This window comes from Galeopterus variegatus, unplaced genomic scaffold (assembly GCF_000696425.1).
Source record: "Galeopterus variegatus unplaced genomic scaffold, G_variegatus-3.0.2 Scaffold3195, whole genome shotgun sequence".
Classification (NCBI taxonomy): Eukaryota; Metazoa; Chordata; class Mammalia; order Dermoptera; family Cynocephalidae; genus Galeopterus; species Galeopterus variegatus.
This window is the reverse complement of record NW_007729306.1, coordinates 57248-63911: the sequence shown is the minus strand read 5'-3', so window position 1 is coordinate 63911 and position 6664 is coordinate 57248. Positions and strand designations below refer to the sequence as shown.

The 6664-nt window shown below is 39.6% G+C and overlaps 1 pseudogene; it reads left to right on the top strand.

The window, feature by feature from the left end:
• Positions 1-530: 530 nt before the first annotated feature.
• Positions 531-1631, top strand: LOC103600042 (annotated as a pseudogene).
• The last annotated feature ends 5033 nt before the right edge of the window (positions 1632-6664 follow it).

The following is a 6664-nucleotide window of genomic DNA, read 5'->3' as shown; positions in this document are numbered from 1 at the left end:
ACAGAAAAATACAATTTTTTGGTCATGTAGGCAAAAAGAGCCTGCGAAATGATAATGAACAGATTAGCTTACTATCATATTTTCAACATGAATACTTTAAGCCAGAATAAAATAGCACAACATATTTAAGATTCTCAAAGAAAAAAGATGTATATCCAGCAAAATTGGTTTTCTGGTATAAAGGACAAAAACTGTTATCAAAATGCAAGAACAAGTAATATTGTTTACATGAGTTTGCCTGAGAAGCCCACTAGATAATAAACTTCAGACAACCAAAATAATTAGAAAGACATTGACATAAGGACTGCTGGTGAGCCTTAAATATATAGTTACTTTTAGAATAAAGACTCAATGAGGGTTAGAAAGGAGAGAGTATTGTGTGTAACACCTGTATGCTCAGATAATGTGCATATAGTTCAGCTATTAAAAATGGTGGTGTGGGGGCAGTATCACTTGCTACTGCTGGCCAGCGCTGTGCATCCTCCCACCTCTTGGTTGCCCTGCTCCTCCCTGCCCCACGGCTAATTGCAATGGAAGAAGAAATCACTGCACTCATCATTGGCAAGGGCTCCAGCATGTACAAAGCTGGCTTTGCTGGGGACAATACCTCCCAAGCTGCATTCCCCTCCATTGTCAGGCACCTCTGGCACCAGGACATGACGGTGGGTGTGGGCCAGAAGGACTCATCCACTGGCAAAGAGGCCCAAAGCAAGCACACCATCCTTACCCTGAAGTACCTCATCGAGCACGGCATCATCACCAACTGGAACAACATACAGAAAATCTGGCACCATACCTTCTACAACGAGCTGCTCATGGCCCCTGAGGAGCACCACTGCTGCTGACGGAGGCCTCCCTGAACCCCAAGGCCAACAGAGAGAAGATGATTCAGATCATGTTCCAGACCTTCAACATCCCCCACCCCCCATGTACATGGCCATTGTGCTGTCCCTGTACACCTCTGGTCACACCACTGGTATTATCATGGAGTCTGGAGATGGTGTCATCCACATGGTGCCTATCTACAAGGCTATTCTCCCCCATGCTATCCTGCTTCTGGACTTGGCTGGCAGGGGCCTGAATGACTACCTCATGAAGATCCTCACCATGCATGGCTACAGCTTCACCACCACTGCTAAGTGGGAGATCCTGCGTGACATCAAGGAGAAGCTGTGCTACATCACCTGGACTTCAAGCAGGAGATGGCCACCACTGCATCCTCCTCCTCCTTGGAGAAGAGCTACAAGTTGCCCAATGGCTGGGTGATCACCATCAGCAATGAGTGGCTCCAGTGTCCAGAGGTGCTCTTCCAGCCCTCCTTCCTGGGTATGGAATCCTGCAGCATCCACAAGACCACCTTCAACTCCATCATGAAATGTGATGTGGATATCCACAAGGACCTGTATGCCAACATGGTACTGTCTGGTGGCGCCACCATGTACCCAGGCATCCACACAGGATGCAGAAAGTCACTGCCCTGGCAACCAGCACCATGAAGATCAAGATCATTACTCCCCATGTGCATTGGAGGCTCCATCCTGGCCTGGCTATACACCTTCCAGCAGATGTGGATCAGCGAGCAGGAATACCACAACTCAGGCCCCTCTGTTGCCCACCACAAATATTTCTAAATAGACTGCAAGCCAATGCCTAGCATTTGCTATATGAGTTAATTCAGAAGTATAAATTTGCTCTGGAAAATGTATATACTTCATGCTAGCTTCACATAACTAGAATAAGCCTTTGAAAAGCAATTTGTCCTTGAAGTTTGTATCTGATATCAGCACTGGATTTTAGAACTTGTTGCTGATTTTGACCTTGTATTCAAGTTAACTGTTCCCTTGGTATATGTTTAATTCCCTGTACATATCTTTGATCTAAACCCTTACTTAGTACATGTACCTCAGTCACTTGGTGGCTGAGTGAGAACATGCCTTATCAAGAAGTCCATGGCTTGGTGAACCTGCATGACCATCAGTCAATTGATCCATGCAATGTATCAAAATGTCAAAGCCAACTATTACAGCATTTCTCTAGAGGCAGGCAAGAGTTCTCAAACCAGTTTCCATTTCTGCCTTGCCAGTCTAACAGGGTTAGGCAAGCCCAAGCCTTGGGACCCAGTTCCTTTCTTACCTGATGTTTTCCCATCAGACACTGTGGGTTGTGAAAGAAAGTGAGCCAAGATGCCAGGTACCATTCAAGCTTTATTAAAGGAAGAAAATCTTCTGGGTTGTGCTCAAAGTGGCAGGCAGCCCGGAGCTGCCCTGAAAATGGGGGACAGCACCAGGTGTGGGGGTGGTAGAGCTTACATAGTGTGCCAAAGGCTGGCTGATACCATCAAGGAGGGTCATTATGCTAATGTGGATTGGGGTGGAGAACTGCGTCCTTGCAGAAGCAAATGGAATTTCTGTTTAAGTCCGGAGGCTTCTCACAAAAGGAAGCAGGGAGGGGCTTGGTGCTGGAATGGAAGACGAGGCCAGAGGCTATATTGTGATCATCATGTGCACAATGGCTGGTCACATCCAAAATCCATCAGGTTGTTACTTGCCTTGAGTTGGAAATGGTTTGCATTTACACCTGTAAATATATTCATCCTTTTAATTTATGTTAAGTCTTTGTGTGCAATTCTTAATTCTTTATGAGATGACAACAAATTTTGGTTTTCTGCTGTTATGTGAGAACATTAGGCCCCAGCAACACATCATTGTGTAAGGAAAAATAAAGTACTGCAGTAAACCCCAAAAAAAAAAAATGGGAATGGGGGAAGGAACAAAGGGAAAAACATAGGTTAAAAGCTGTTTAACTGTTTTCAGCAATTATACTGGTGGTTGAATGTCAGTATTGTTATTGAGACTTTTGTGCGTGTGAAATGTGGTGTACAGAAAAAAAAATAATTATGGAACATCCTATTCTATAATTTTCCATGTCCTTGAGGACCAGGTTTCTCTGCATAGAAGAAAGGAGACAAGATGTAATATGGGACAGGTTAAGAAAAAAATCAACAGTGTATTCCTAAATTTGAAATGGAATTATATCAGTAAAACCTGTTTTAAAAAAAAAAAAAAAAAAAACCTGTTTTAAAAAAAACTGTAGAGATATGAGGGTACTTTTTAAAGTTCATAGAAAAATAAAATTAAAGAATAATACGTGATAACAACAACAAAAAAAACTTACCAGATCAGCTAAATTATAGTACCTTGGGAGATCTGGGATAGGTCAGTAATCATATCCACCTGTCCAGGAAATCATTACCATAAGACCATTTTCACTTAGAAGCAGATGTAATAGCACCAAAAAGGCATAAAATAATTTAGAATGCTTCTTGTTACCCTTACACTAGATCTTTGCATGTAGGATTAGGATGTAACCTAGTAATTATCCCAAAACTATACATCATTTACAACCAGTAGAAAACGTGAAGAAGTAATTAGATGGGGTGCTCTCTCTCTCTCTCTCTCTCTCTCTCTCTCTCTCTCTCTCTCTCTCTCTGTCTCTCCTTTGACCCTTCCCCCTTCTTGTGATTATGAAATGCTAAACTCTGCTAGCCCTCTTTGAATCACATTTCTCAGGGTGACCAGACTATGTGTCTCCCCAGTTGCAATCTTCATATTAGCTCAATAAATCCTTGCTATACGTATTTGGCCTCAGTTTCCTTTTAGGTAAACATACAAATCTTTCCGTGAACTTTTTGAAGTGCCCTCATACATACAAGCTCTGCCCACTGAAGAGGCTTAGAAACAATAGCCAACACAGTAGCATTGGTACCCAATTGTGGCCCTGAAATACCATTCCCATTAATAGAAACCAAGGTCACTTGGAGAAGTGGATGAATACAAATCTGAGATTAGAAATGTACAGGATGACCTGAGAATATTTTATTATACTAGATACTGAGGCAGCTATCAAAGATTACAAGGGTCAAGTCAAAAGGATTCAGGAGCTACCTTGAGAAGGCTCCCACCGGCCAAAGACAAGATGATTTGAGTTTCAAGAGAACGATAATAGTAATTGATTAAAAGCCAATTGATTGAGTTCAAATATCTTGAAATCTATGACCATATAATGATATTTTTAAAAATCTAATCTGTCCCCTTTGAATGATGAGGATGAGTGAGTTAATTCATTGCCTTGAAATCATGTAAATGAAGAAAAAGAATCAAGCATGTATCCTACCTTTCCTACATGAACTGTACCACTAAGTAACCAAGAGTAGATGATAAGTATCTCTTTGTAAAATTATTAAATAAATGAAAAATAAATTAGAATTGCACCATTTTGCAACTCCATTGGATTAATGGATCTAGCCATTGAGAAACACAGCTATTAATATCACAAAACACAGAAAACCATTTGCTTCCTGAAGAAAGAACACACCATCCCCTCTGGTTTTGTCAAAGAGATGCAATCTGAGTCTGCTCAAACCTCTGAATTCAACTGCCAATTTGCAGGAAATATAGCAGACAGAGAAACATATTGACTTGTACCACAAGTATGCCATCAGCAAAACCCAGAATATGTGAAATTCTATAGGTAGAAAGAGGTAAATTGTAGGAAAAGAAGGAGATTGAGGAAGAATCTATATAATAAAAACACTTAAAAGAGATCAGTATGTTTTAATGGGCAACATTAAGCTGTAGTTTCTAGGCACGCCAACTTGGATAATAAAACTACAAGTAAGTGTAAGGAAGTGATTATTATAAAAACTAAGGAGTGGTTACTTTCAAAACGAGTAGAGGGTTGAGGGGGAATTTCATGGGGTGACTCACAAAGTTCTATTTCTTGACCTGGTTAGTAGCTAGAATGGTGTTTATCTTATGACAGTGTGTTAAGATACACACTTGTTTTGTGTGGTTTTCTGTATATGTGCTTTATTTCACAATAAAAAAAATTTAAAAAGCAATGTTTATATTCATATTACCATCAATTTTAGCATATATTTATTTCTTCTCACTTACCTCTACTCACCCTTGTACTTACATCTACCACATTCAGTACATACACCAGCAACAGAAAGTCTTTCTCAACTTCTGTATAGTAGAGCAATCAAAACCTCAGGGTAGGATTATAGGTTATTATACCTGGAATTTTGATGATTTTTACATATGGGACATAAAAGTTTGTTCTAAACCATTCCGTTGTGAAAAGATAGGGGATTTGTTTATTTAATAGAGATTTTGAAAACAATGAGAGAAGGTTTCAGAATAGTGGGAACTGAAAGGCAATATTTTGTGAACTTTCCTGACAGATTTTGGATTCATAGCATTGCTACATGTGACATTTTCCTTGGGTTGTATTGAGGCCAGATTGTGAGAACATTTTCCGTTTTGCTTTTGCCTCTCCCTGAACTGAATCTGATTTTTCTGCTTTTGGTGAAAACGACAATAAAATCTGAAAAGCCTGTCTATCTTGAAGACAAGTCTAGACAAGTGATTAAGTTAAATGCCCCAAACATTTCACCATAGTAATATAAGGTGACATGCTAGAGAGGCATAAAGAATAATCCTATTATATTTACATGTGGATATTGCCCTTGGGGCTGGCCTAATTAGTCCCGTTAATCACCATGGCTCTTTCAGCGCTGAACTGGTGAAAAGCTAAACCTAATTAATACTCTCCATGGCCAAGCAGAGTTCCGGCTGTAGCAGTGCCTGGGCTCACAGCTGTCAGGGAAATATTACTGCATTATTTTCCCTTTCCTTCCATAATCTCTTCTCAACTCTCCCCTTCCCAAGTGACAAGCATATAAGCAACTTGAGGACAAAGAGTGCTTCTTGTTCACCTTCGAAGTCTATCTACACTTAGCACACAGAAAAGCACAAAGCAGAGACAAGGTGTTACCCATGCATTTCCTTTGTTACAGGAAAAAATATCTGCAGGGGAAATATACAATGAAACAAGAAATCTGCTTAGCTTTAATTTTTTTCTTTTTTCAATTGAAATACAATTTACATACAGTGAAATGCATAGATTTTAGGACTATAGTTTGATGAGTTTTAAGAAATGCATACAACTATGTAACCCAAACATTTTCACTATGATAATTCTTCCAATCCAAGAGCATGGGATATCTTTCCATCTTCTTGTGTTCTCTTTAATTTCTCTCAACAGTGGTTTGTAGTTCTCTTTGTAGAGATTTTTCACATCCTTAGTTAACTTTATTCTGAAGTACTTTATTTTTTTAGTTGCTATTGTAAATGGGCTAGCTTTCCTCATTTCTTTTTCTGCATGCTCACTGTTGGAATATGGAAATGCTGCTGATTTTTGTGTATTAATTTTGTATCCTGCAACTTTACTGAAATCGTTTATAAACTCTAGGAGTTTTTTTGTAGAGGCTTTAGGCTGTTCAATGTATAGGATAATATCATCTGCAAACAGGAACAGTTTGACTTCTTCTTTTCCAACCTGGATGCACTTTATTTCCTTCTCTTCTCTGATTGCTCTGGCTAGTACTTCCAACACTATGTTGAATAGGAGTGGTGAGAGTGGGCATCCTTGTCTAGTTCCTGTTCTTAAGTGAAAGGCCCTCAGTTTGGGCCCATTCAGGATGATACTGACAGTGGGCTTGTCAGAAATGGCTTCTATTGTGTTGAGATACTTTCCTTCTATACCTAACTTGTAGACAGTCTTTGTTATGAATGAATGTTGAATTTTAGAAAGTGCTTTT